The following is a 13,295-nucleotide window of genomic DNA, read 5'->3' on the forward strand; positions in this document are numbered from 1 at the left end:
AAAATCACGTCAATTCGTCGCTCCATTTTGTCGTGAAAGACGGACAAACAAACAGACACACACACTTTCCCATTTATAATATTAGTATGGATTATTATTTAACTAGCATAATGTTCTAACTATCTTAAAACAACGTTCAGCATATAAAAGTAAGTACAGAAACAACTTTACCTTATTTCTCTTCTGACGGTACTTAATTATAATATTCCGTTTGTGTGCAAAGTCCGGTAAGATCACGAAAATGAAAATTCATTTGTATTCAACATCAAATTTTATGCTTCATTCGCTAAGAAAGAGAACTTTGAATGCTTAAAAGATGATTGAAAAAAGCTTTTGTTCTAACTTAAACAAATACCACTGGTTGTTTCGTATTCTCTCTGAAAAAGTTCCGTTTCATTAGGGCGGTTTCAGACTAGCGTTTTATACGCGCACTTTAGCTCGTGCGAAATACAATATAAATAAAGATAAATACAATTCAAAATAGGATAGAAAATATATTCCTTACTAGCTTTTGCCCGCGGCTTCGCTCGCGTTAAATTCGAATGCTCCATACAAACGTCCACCCCCCCTTTTAGGAAAGTGGAGGGTTCGAAACAGACACAAATTTGCCTATGTCACTCTCCATCCCTTCGACTATCTCCACTTAATAATCACGTCAATTCGTGCCTCTGTTTTTCCGTGAAAGACGGACACACAAACAGACACACGCACTTTTCCAATATTAGTATGGATACATTGGATACCCAATTTAAAACAAAGTACAGTACATTATTAATTTATTACAGTCTACATTTATTATTAATATAAAAATAGCATGGCACAGTCAAATGTGAAACTTGTCAAAGATATTTAGATAACGTTTGCAATAGGTTGGAAATGGTGTACCCTTGTTTCGCCGACAAACTTTTCATCGAATATCATTTCATCGACAACAAATCATCGAAAGTTTAGTTCGCGTAAAATTGTTTCGAGTAATTTTGTTTCAACTACTATTTATTTGAAAATTTCTTAGTTATTATAAATAATATTCAACTAATATTTCTTCATCGCTGATTCGTTTCAAAGTACTTCAAATAGCAGAATTACAAAACATCGCAATTCATTTATTCGACATATTATTACAAAACTTTCTCATTTGTCGTACTACACATTCACAGATGTTTCTATTCTAGGAAACTTCAAATTGTCGATTTTATCGTGGGACATCACATACGTCCATAACTATACTATGACCATTGGCTTCAAACCTACATTAGATTAGGTTTAGGTTAGGTTAGAACTGCGATGTTACAAAACGATGAACGGCTTTTAAAGTAGGTTTAGGTTAGGTTAGAACTGTGATCACACAGATACAAACGGCTTACCGAGTAGGTTTAGGTTAGGTTAGAACTGCGACCTACACAACAACAAAGGGCTTTTAAATTAGGTTTAGGTTAGGTTAGAACTGTGACTACACACAAAAACAAATAGTTTACAGAGTAGGTTTAGGTTAGGTTAGAACTGCGACCCTACACAACAACGAACTTTTTAAAAGTAGGTTTAGGTTAGGTTAGAACTCTGACCAAACAAACAATTTACAAATTGTACAATTTTAGGAAAAATCATAATTAAAATAATATTATGCGTAATGAATTGTATTTAATGTAAAACAAAATGAAATGAAAAAACACGAAACGAAATACCACGATATAAAGTATACTCGGAATAACTTGTCTACGAAATAAAAGTCTACGATTTGATTTTACTTGCGAGTTTTTTAACTCACGAGAAGTAAAATACATTTGCACCCTAGTGTAACACAAAACTTTTCCCCTCACTATATAATAGCGAGGAAACTACAACGCAAAAGATGCGTTTATCACTGCTTCCAGTATTTCCACAGGTGGTAAATCATCTTTATTACTAGATATTCACCTACTTTTATCAATTTTAAAGCAGTTAATTTGACTTTATTGAAGGTCAAATTACTTTGCCCACTAGTGGATAAAATGCGTTTTTACCCGCTGGTATTAAAGGACAAAACACCTGTCTCCGAGCTAGTGAGGGGAAAATAAAATTATGGGGCAATGTATGTACCTACTCACAGAATATTACAGTCTCTATTTATTTTTAATATTATAAATTGTCATGAAGCGCATTAGGTTGATCGACTAGTTAGTCTTTGAAGTCTTTTCGACTTCGAAAGCAAAAGTACTTGCATTGAGTTCGCAATAACTTGCTACAGGCGGAGTTATCAACGTCGCAGACATTTAAACTTTTCTCATTACAAGGCCTTTTAGAGAAATAATTTAAAAGAAAGGTGGCAAGGTGAGAAAGAGCATGTAGACGGAAAGCAAAAATACGGGATCACGAATAGGCATGGGGTTCAAAGGGTTCCGTAGATGTACAATAATAACAACTTTCTTGCATTATCCCGGCTATGGTAAAACCCAGCTCATGGGACCGTGTGGGACTGTGATATTTTATTTTCGTTTTAGCTAGTGAATCATTCAACTCATACAACCCATAATTACTTAAGAACTTACATAAATTAATAATTACCTAGGCAGGTTTTATTCACTCACTTTGAGTTTATTGCCTGAAGTTTAAAACTTTTCAAAATCAATGCTAAAAACGGAAAGATATTTTAAACTTATTCAAATTAATGTTTTAGCTGGGTCTACATGGAATAAAAGTTTACGCGGCACATCTAAAATATTAAACGGGAAGAAGACCTTTGGGTATATCATAATATAATTTGGAAAGTGTTTTAATATTTTAGAACTAGAAAAAATATATAAATAGTCCTCAAATATAAGCATCATAATTAAAAAATTATAAAATAATACCTCGCCGATATATTTTGAGGCTCTTATTTGTAACTAGCTTTTGCCCGCGGCTTCACTCGCGTACTTAAGTCTGACTTTGGATTCCCATTTCACCCCTTTAGGAGGTGAATTTAAAATCCTTTCCTAGTGCTCCTCTGCACCATATAAGGAACCTACGTGACAAATTTGAAATCTCTAGGACCAGCGCTTTCGGCTGTACGTTGATATGTCAGTCAGTCAGTCAGTTTCTTCTTTTATATATTTAGATAAGTACCCATTTCTTGTTCCCAAAATTCAATTACTTAGCTTACCGGTCAAATACGTATGGAAGTTTATTAGCGAAATCATTTCTGCCTGATTTATTTATACTGTACTGCGGTACCCTACGAAAACTGGGTAGGTAAGATAAAAGAAACAAAATGGAAAACAAGTCGGGGGATCTAATTAAAAAGAAGTTGAGATATATTTGCGTTACATTTCTTCGAGTGTTTTTGTGGCGACTAAAATTTGCGACAAAACGCAATCATTAATTATACTTGTGATAATACTTATTGAGTGGAAGGTAACACCAAATGATTTTAAATATTAATGTGCAAAATAATTTTTCAATAACTAGGTACACAAGTGTTTTTTCCCGCACTAGTTCGCAAAGTAGTAAATTTTTTGTTAGGTCGAAACTTCAAATGCGCGCGAATGGGCCATTTTTTTCAAAGTTGTCCACCCCACTTTTTTTTTAGATTTGGAAATTTTTATGTGTTTTCCACTCAGAATCGCGAGCTCTTTCAATCCTAATAGGAGAAAAAAAGTGTCCCAAGGTTTTTTTCCAATTCCGTTACCATTTTTTCATACATTTTGTATGGCGGTAACGGAATGGAAGGTTCGAAAAAATGTATGGAAATCGTGGGACATTTTTTTTTCTTCTATCAGGATCGAAAGAGCTCTCGATTCTGAGTATGAATCGCGTAAAAAATACCCATGTTACAAAAAAAGTGGGGTGGACAACTTTGAAAAAAATGGCCCGAATACACATGCGAATACCCTTCGGTCGTGTTTTAATTTATCGCCACTCGTTTCGAATTCTCTCTTTTCCGCACTTGTATCGTAATGTAGGTACTCTATGTACCGGCACCACACAATGAAGCCACTGCAACAACAATCATCTGCTAAGATATCGTGGCCAATGATGATGATGATGATTTGAGCACCATGCCCGCTTGGCTTTTTTCCTGTTGTATTAAGGAACAAATCATTCTAATTGAAATTTGCAAAAACTCAGCAGCAACCCATCCGCGCTGTGACATACAAATAACTAAACAAGCCTATCAAACGACCAATTTAGCGTCACCAATTTAGAATATCCATCAAAATAATGAATATGCATGCGATACAGCGAAACGCGTATATCAAAAAGCGGATATCTCACGTTTTCGTATTTTCCTTTTTTCCCGTGTAAGCCTGTGGTAACCAATTCATTAATATTCCGCCCGCGGCCGCTCACATATCCGTCGCTTGTTGCAAAAGCAGACAAATCAAAAAGTTTCCAGTTTTTGGGTTATGCAGTTTCGTTTTTGCTACCTACGTGCTTCGTTTTTATGGGGACTGAGGTTTGTTTTTCGGAATTTTTAATAAACAAAGGCCAATTTTGTTATTTTGAATAATTAGGTATGTAACTTGAGTAATCCTCGAAAAAGATATTCTTGTTAATTATTCAATCAGTGCTAACCAAGTTATACTATACCTACTTAATTACTTCAATATTTTTTTACATGCAATTAATATTCTCCTACCACAAAATAAATATGGCTTTATGAAACCACCATACAGTAACTTCTGGCTTTTACCAATCAGTATCGACTAACGTAAGTTTTACCGTTAAATCCTAGGCTTCACCATACTTCAACTTGACTTCGAGCGACTACCTAACTTATCAAGATTAATAATAGTAATAAGACTAATAAGACAGCGTATTGAAGAGAGCAAGGAATATGTGAAGCCCTTTTCTTTCAAATCGCTGGCAGCGTTTAAGTCCTCGCCTTTTAACCTGTGCTATAAAATCCACATTTTTTCTACATTTAAACATTGGATTTCCCTGCCGTTTTGATCCGAGATTGCTAGAAATTGCGCTACATTGAAAATAAAGCCACTATTTCTTTCAGCCTAAAAAGGATTTTGTTTCGAAGATTTTAAGTTTGAATTTGCATGAGGTAACGTTTTCCTTTTTAAACCTTGAGATCTAAATCAGAGTAGAAAATGGTGGGTCTTCTTTCGAATTTTTTTCATGACGACGTTTAAGGAAATACTTACATTTTTATTACAATTGAGGTTGTTCCCGCGATGGTATCATGATGGCTCACGAATATTATTGTGAAATATTTCTGCCAACTTTTCCTTAATGTTCGCTCCAATCTTGTTGATTCGTCATACAATTTCCTTTTATGTAGGCGAAGGAGTATAATGAACTGGCTGGGCTGAATGATGAGTGGCATTCATAGGGTTCTCATTAGCCTAATTAGACATTTGAATAAGAAACCAAGTCCAAGCATTTACCCCTTAGATGCATATGGTATCAAAAAACGTTACCTAGATACTTGCCCCCTTGTTCATACACGTTCGCTAAAGTTAAGAAGCCGATAAAATTCGTTTGTCCCTTTCCGACGTATTGGTGTGATAGAAAGGGACAAACAAACTTTATCGGCTTGATAACTATAGTGAACGATTATGAATAAGGGAGTTAGACGTTTTCATGTTGTATCAAGGGGAAAATTGACATGGATTTCAATTTTTTAAGTCATTTTGCAAGTGAAACATACACGATACAATGCATCTAAGAGTATCATGCGTTGTATTACGACATGTCTTAAATATTATATAACAATTGTTGACAGGGACAACGTAATATCAATCCTATGATGCTATATTCATTTCACATTTATAACATATAAAAGCTTGCTCAGCGGCAGAAAACGCCGAAATTATGAAACGTAATAGATACAAAAGTCTTGGCAAAGAATACCTTTTTGTGTCTTTTGGCGTCGAAACTCTAGGTCCATATGAGGTTTCAGCGCAAACAAGTTCCAGAAATCGCGAAGCGTCGTCTGGTTAAGGTAATTAACTGGTGAGCGAAGCGTTGGTGTGACTTCTTCGCACAACGCACTGCGATAAAGCGAGGAGCTTTTTAGTCTTAGTTTATTATATTTATAATTATGTAAATATGTTTTTTATACCACGTCGGTGGCAAGCAGGTATACGGCCCGCCTGATGGAAAGCGGTGATATTGTTCATTTAAATAAAGTTTTTAACTTTATATCGGCGTATCTTTATATATAATGTGGAAGCTCCATTAATTCGATTATAGAACGTGCTTTTTACGAAGACGCGTGTCTTTGTTTATGTTCTCATGTCAATAAAGGATTTGACAAATATAATTATAACATCGTAGGCCACGTCTTTGCCTTTGGCTAGTCTGTGGTCAAGAGTACGCCCATTTATAATAAAAGAAAAAAATGTCTCATACTTAGTGAAATACGATTATTTTCTCTACTTAAACCTAACGTTCTGAAGCATTCTTCCGATGTCATAGAAGTTAAACTTTCGTGAGACATATTCAAATAGGTATTGAAATGTTATATTATTATTATTTGTATGTCTTACCATATCTCGGGACGGGAGGCATGTGTGGGGCCGAAGCCAACAGCACAGAGGCCCTTTTAGACACTTTAATCTAAAGGCAAGGGATACACCTTATTATTATTATTATTATTGGGAGCCCATGTGTGTATTGAATTGAATTGAAATGTTAGTACTTAAATACATACTTACATTAATATACCGCGTTTAGCGACACGTTTCGAGTCATTTGGAGAGTATGGAGACACATCATCGGGCATGAGTGTCGCAGCGGCTACACTTTGTGCACGGAATGCGAGTTTCCAAAGTTGGAATGCGAATTACTTTAGATTCTAATATCTACGAGTTTTTAGATACTTCCTGAGAATGATCCTGCATTTTTGTGCAACTTGCTTGCAACCCAGACACGTACTCACAAGGGTTGTGATTTCAAAGCAATTATTCATGAAAAATATGATAAAAATAACCAGATTAGTGACGTAAACCGAGTGTTCATGATGTCCTGCTTATAATCAGCTAGGGAGCCATTTCAGAATTTCAACCACACAATTTTTGTTTTTTTTTTTCGATCAATAGTTTAAATTACTAGATTTCTAATTTCAATACCCTTAATTGAGCATACACAGTAACCCTTAATTGGGCATACACAGTAGGGAGTAAGGAGTACACATATTTCACAAATTATTTTGAACTACGAGCACATAATTATGATGCTGAGTAATGAACATCATCATACCCAATTATGGGTTAGCTTGTATGAGATTGTTCTTTTTCGTCGGTCGGCATTTGTCAGTTTTGGTTTCATTTCATTTGTCACAAGTCACAAGCTTCAATAATCAAAGTAAAAGTCAATAGTAAAGAGACAGAATATTATTCGGCTTTACCAGGTAATTGTGAAGGAAGACATGTACGAAAATATAATTCTTTGAAATAAGTCGATACAAGTACAACGACACTTAAAATATATAGGACATTCTTACAAAATATGGTTTGTATTGTGGGTACTCAGAGACGACGTAGAATATAACATAGAAACTATGAACAAATATGTATCTGTGCTTATCATTCAACTAAATACCCTTACCGGGATTTGAACCCAGGATCGGGTTAGCAGGCAGGGTCACTAACAATCAGGCCAGGCCGATCGATCGATCAATCACAATGTATCTTAATAAATAGTCCAATAAAATATACCACATTTTTGCTTAACTGGAGAAAATAACTCGAACTTAAATACACATAGATACTCGAACTTAGATATACGAATAACCTGTCATGTCATAGCGTCCTTATGGCAAGCGAAAATGCGTGCGGTTTGCTTGAGAGCATCGCAAATATTAAATATTATGTTGTTTGCTCGAAATTTAACAGTTACTGCTCAACTCACATCGCTTTCATCACCAATTGGGACGAAATTGGGACAAATCAAGAACATCGAAAGACATTAAATTGTATAAATAAATATATTCATTTATACAGTGATAAATAAATGTATTCATTTATACAGTGATAAATATGTATAATTATCACTTTTTTGAGTCGCTTTCCGGTGAAAGAAAACATCGTGAGGAAACCGGACTAATCATAATAAAGCCGAAGGATGACTACCTGTACGTTGGAAGGTCAAGCGACTTTAGATTTCGTAAAAACTAGTGCAATGCAAGGAAGACAACCTATCAATCAACTCGGATGGCCAAACCAGAGGTTCAATAGGGACACCTTCGGCTCGTATAGCTACGTACCCCACTAAATCCTCGGTGAATGGGGTTAAATAATATTAATATTTAAAACGTGAAATTCAGCAGTTAACATCGGGGTTGCTGGTCAAATGATGTCTCTTATCTCGTCGGTTAACATTGATGCCTCGAGGCGATTCTGTCTAAAATATGATAGCAATTAATTGTTCCGCTGTGATTTAAGCTCAGAATACACGAACATCGTATAAGCAATTTAACAAGGCTTAACTAAGTAGCGACTACACGTTAGGTACAGAACACAGAAACATTAAACGTAATAAAAACTTAGTAAACTATGGAAACTAATACATACAGTTTCAAAAAATCTATGAAAGAACTGGCTTTATAATGTTCATTATGATTAATAGTATTTTATGCAACAGGCGTTTAAAGAAGGTCAAAAAAGACGAGTGGCGTGGGTAACAATTTGAGGCGAAGTCGAAAATTGTTATTAAGACGCCACGAGTATTTTTTGACTCAGTTAAACACCGTTGCATACAATACTTTTTCTACGACCATGCACTTACTTTTGAATAGTTTTTCTAGAATAACTTTCGTGAAATTCGCACTGTTTCCTATAAGTATTTTGACTTATCCTCTGCAATGTTTCTGCACTCACCCTGTCGCTCGCACTCCCCCGCGCCGCCGCCCGCCCCCGGCCGGCGCCCCGCGGCCCGCTATCCCTTAACGGCTACCTAACAATGCTTTAAGAGCTATATCGTATGCGTGGGTGCGCGGGGCGCCGGGCGGGGGCGGGCATCTTTTATGTAGAGTTTTAACGATCTATGCACGACACGGTAAATGACGAATAACAACACGGGAGTAGAAAAAAATAGTTACCCAATTAACCCCATAACTAGGCACCATAAATTTTCTAACATATGATAGATTGCGTGCGAGCGTTTTGATAGCATACTCATACACAAGCCCATTTAAATAAATATGTAGTATCGAATGTATTTACTTCTTCTATGAATCAGAAATGGGGGTGTGTAATGATTAATATAACTTTTTTTGGTATAGTAACATTTGATATAACAGCATTTGGTATATTTTTAAAGGATAAAATCACTCATTTGACATAATTAACATTTGGTATAGCCACAAAAGATCTACTTTTATTTTGTATAATCATTATTTCGTATAACAATTATTTATAATAACCGCTATATGGTATAACTATTTATTGATATACGACTAGTATAATATAACTAGCAAACAGTATAAAACATTTCATGAATTAATTTTATTCTTTTTTTAAGGGATCACAGTTCTAACCTAACGTAACCTACTTTTCTGACAGTAGATGTGTTTAAGGGTCACTGTTCTAACATAACCTAACCTATTTTTCTGGTAGCAGCGCGTTGTGTGTAGGGGTCACAGTTCTAAGCTAATCTACTTTTCTGGTAAATGATGGATCTAATTTATTGTAAATTTTTTTTTATTCTAACTGTGCTTTAGAAATAATTAATTTGTGTTATACAATTTATTTATTATCGGAAATAAGCATTATACTAAAAGTATGTTAATAATAAATGTTTTTCGAAAAAATGATCATTATATTAAATAAGAATTATACAATTTGTTATTATATTATTTGTTGTTATATGATTCAATAATTATATCAAATGAACGTTTTAACGACTAAAAATATATCAAAAAAAGTTTTCTCAAACATGCAATGAAATATTGTCTTTACGTTCCTTAAAATGGGCTGGGAAGTATCGCTTTTTGGGCGCAACAACTCGAGAGGACTGTAAAGGGATTCCATATTATTTTTCAGGCCTAGGCCTGCAAAGTAACTTTTTTTTTATAAAATATTATCCTTTAGAGCATTTTTTTTTATTTCATTGTATGTTTGAGAAAAGCACTATACATGCCTCGGCGTGAAAACGGATTCCCGGCCTCGCTCGCACGCTCGCTCGGCCGTATATACCCACTTGGCCGGAAATCCTCATTTTCCCGGCCTCTGATGTAATGTACTATATATCGATCGATACGCACCCCAGAAATGGTGTTGAATAAAACAAACCCATTCATAAAGGAGAAAATACGTACCAGGAAATGATTTTCCGGTTCGAAATATATTTTAGCGCGAATATAACGATAGGTACCTGCCCTAAAATACGTGTGCCGAACAATTTCACGGTATCGGTCTGATGTGGATTGATGATTTTGGTTCAAGGGTCAAATGTTCGCTTTACTACTGTAATAGGTAGCCTAGGCGAATATTGTGATTGCAAAGGGCAGAGGGTGCTTTGGAGAATTTTGGATTTGATTAGCTTGGTTTTATTCTATTTACCCTTTTCGTATGTGACCACAGCCAGCATAACTTAGCAGATAACGATTATTTGAAGTTTAAAGTATTACCTATAATTAGCAATGTCACATCACAAGTCTTCTCATTTTATATTTTTAAATAAATGCTGATACGCAATAATGTGTTATCCCACATGAATTTTGCAATAAAATGTCAACTTTAATCGTCAAATTTTTGAGTTGACATCTTATTGCGAAATGCATGTGGGATGACACATTATTGCGTATCAGCATCCTTTTAAAATAGTATTTCATCGTATTCTATTTCACAGATTTTCGACATTGATACTAATATCATAATATACTAATATGGTTAAAATAAGAAAAATCTAAATTATGAGGTATTTGTTTAATGAAATCTCCCCGGGGCAAAAATCTAAATAGTCGAATTATAATCAACCTTGTTTCAAGGCAGTATGATTTAAATTATCTGTACTTACAAATTGTTCGTGGTTTACTTACATATTGTATGATTGAGATCGGCATTAGAGAATTGTATTTATGTAGGTACAAACATATGTATATCGTCTGTAAAAAAAACTTGTATCTTCGTCTGTCAATGAAAAGAAAATTGTAATAAGTATGTATGGAATGCATATAGACTTACTGCGTTTTAACTTTGAGGAGCAGCGTGAGATACGAGATTTTTTCAAAGTAGTGACGAAATTTCTTGTGAATAAATGAAAATTATATAATTATATTACTAGTTGACAAGAAAGTCAGGACAACGCTTATAAAGATATTCATCCTCCTAGGTACTTATTATCAGAAATTCGCTACATCACACGGGAGCCCGAGACCTCCGAATTGAAAGTTGCACGCTCTTACCGCTAGGCTACCAGCGCTTAAAAACATTCGGTAAAATGTAAATAGAATTCTAAAAATTCTTCCAACCCAATATTTGCCCTCAGCCAGGGTGAAAATTCACCCTGTCAACCTTGAAGACGAATTGGGTACCATAAAATAATAAAACGGAAACCTCAAAGCGGGATCATCCCCCGGGTAAATAGAATCGGGTAATGGATAAGATATTCGAATAGAAAATTAGCTTTAAGTGGCACTCCTGATAATACGGCCGGCGTGAAGCGCGAAGGATGAAGTTTTCCTTTGTATTTTTAGATTTATTAATGTACAAAAAATATAATAGAATTCTTATTTATTAGTGGATTAAATATACATAATACATAGGTATCTAGTCTTTTTTGACAAAAACATTAATACTGATTCAAACTTTCACGATTTTTACACATATTTAAAAATCGCCAGGTGAACAAGTCTGCCGTTGCTGAACACTTGCTACAGTCAGGGCCTAACCATTGGATTGAGCTTCACAACCCTAAAATTCTCTCTACAGATCGTGGGTATTATAGTAGAAAAATACGTGAAGCCATTGAAATTAAGAAGTATAAAAATTTCAATCGAGACGAAGGTTTTAATATCTCATCCACATGGAACCCGGTCATTAGTAAATGCAAGAAGAAACAAATATCGCGGGTTGAAAAACCGAATATCGTGAGTGTTGTGTGTCGACAAGGTGACATCCCTAGTGCACAAACTGTTCAAGTGGGTAGTAAGGACCAGGTGCGGGTAGTTCGAAAAACTCGTACAGCTAGAAGATGTTGATGTCAACTTCAGCCAGTCTGCTCCGAGACCACGGGGACAATGCCGTCCTTGAAACGTCGGAGGTTAGTGTTTAAAACATAGTGTTTAAAACATAGTAAATACGCGATTAAGTCCCGTTTGCAATTTTAAAAACATTAATAATTGTTATGTTTACTTACTTTTGAGTTAGGCCGATAGTACACTATCATAATGTTTATCACAGAAATATGATCATAGGTCTATATGCCTCCCTTTTTCTCCAACGTGAAGAACAAGGACAACATGTTGCAAATATGATAAACATATGATAGTGGACTATCGGCTTTAATACGGAGTAGGTATGATATGTATGACGCTAACCCCGAGTAATGCAAAATGTTTTTTCTTCGTAGTTTCACGAAAACTCACGAACTTGTTACGCTATTTCAGTCATTATTAGTACGACAAGTACTGGCGTTGACCGAACTAGCACTAAATAGGAATGTTTCCGAGAAAATACTAAGGAAATTTTTCACTACGACTGTACAATTAAGTTAGAATTTCTAGAATATCGATTCCTTTAAGGTAGGTACATCAAACATTTCTTATGGTTGGATTTCTAAGCCTCAAAAGTGACACCTTTCTTGGAAGAAAACGTTTCAACGTTTCTCAACGTTTATTATTATTATGTACTTATATCGAGAGATGGTAGGTAAGTGTTGAGTGACATTTTTTCTATTTAGGCCGAGTTTTTATTCAAATCGTTATAAATGCAGATAACACATGTGCCAGACTTTACTTATAGTAAATAAGTCCTGTAAGCTAAGTTCTGATCCCTTATAAAACAAGCCTAGAAGAAATCGATAGTCCCGAAAAAATCTCAAACAAAGTTCCTACAAAAAGTTAAGGGCGGTGATTGAAAGTGGTATTTTATCTCGACAATTTATAGGGGGTGGCTCGCCCAATTGATAGGGTGCTAACCGCTGCCCAAGGGCCTTAGATAAGGATTATGGTCTTAGAGGAATGCGAGGTTTTTCTAGTGAAAGTTTGCAAAGGTAGATAAGCGAATGCAATCGGGGGTTTTGCAGTAGTTTTTGAAGTTTTTGGTAAGCACTTAAGACGTAATTAACACGGCTGGATGGGTACGTCGGTGAGTAGATGGATAATCGAGGTTTTTGTGCTTCGTACAAACCTACTCACGAAGTTTCAAGCTGATCTTAAAGAC

This window comes from Leguminivora glycinivorella, chromosome 2 (genome assembly GCF_023078275.1).
Source record: "Leguminivora glycinivorella isolate SPB_JAAS2020 chromosome 2, LegGlyc_1.1, whole genome shotgun sequence".
Lineage (NCBI taxonomy): Eukaryota > Metazoa > Arthropoda > Insecta > Lepidoptera > Tortricidae > Leguminivora > Leguminivora glycinivorella.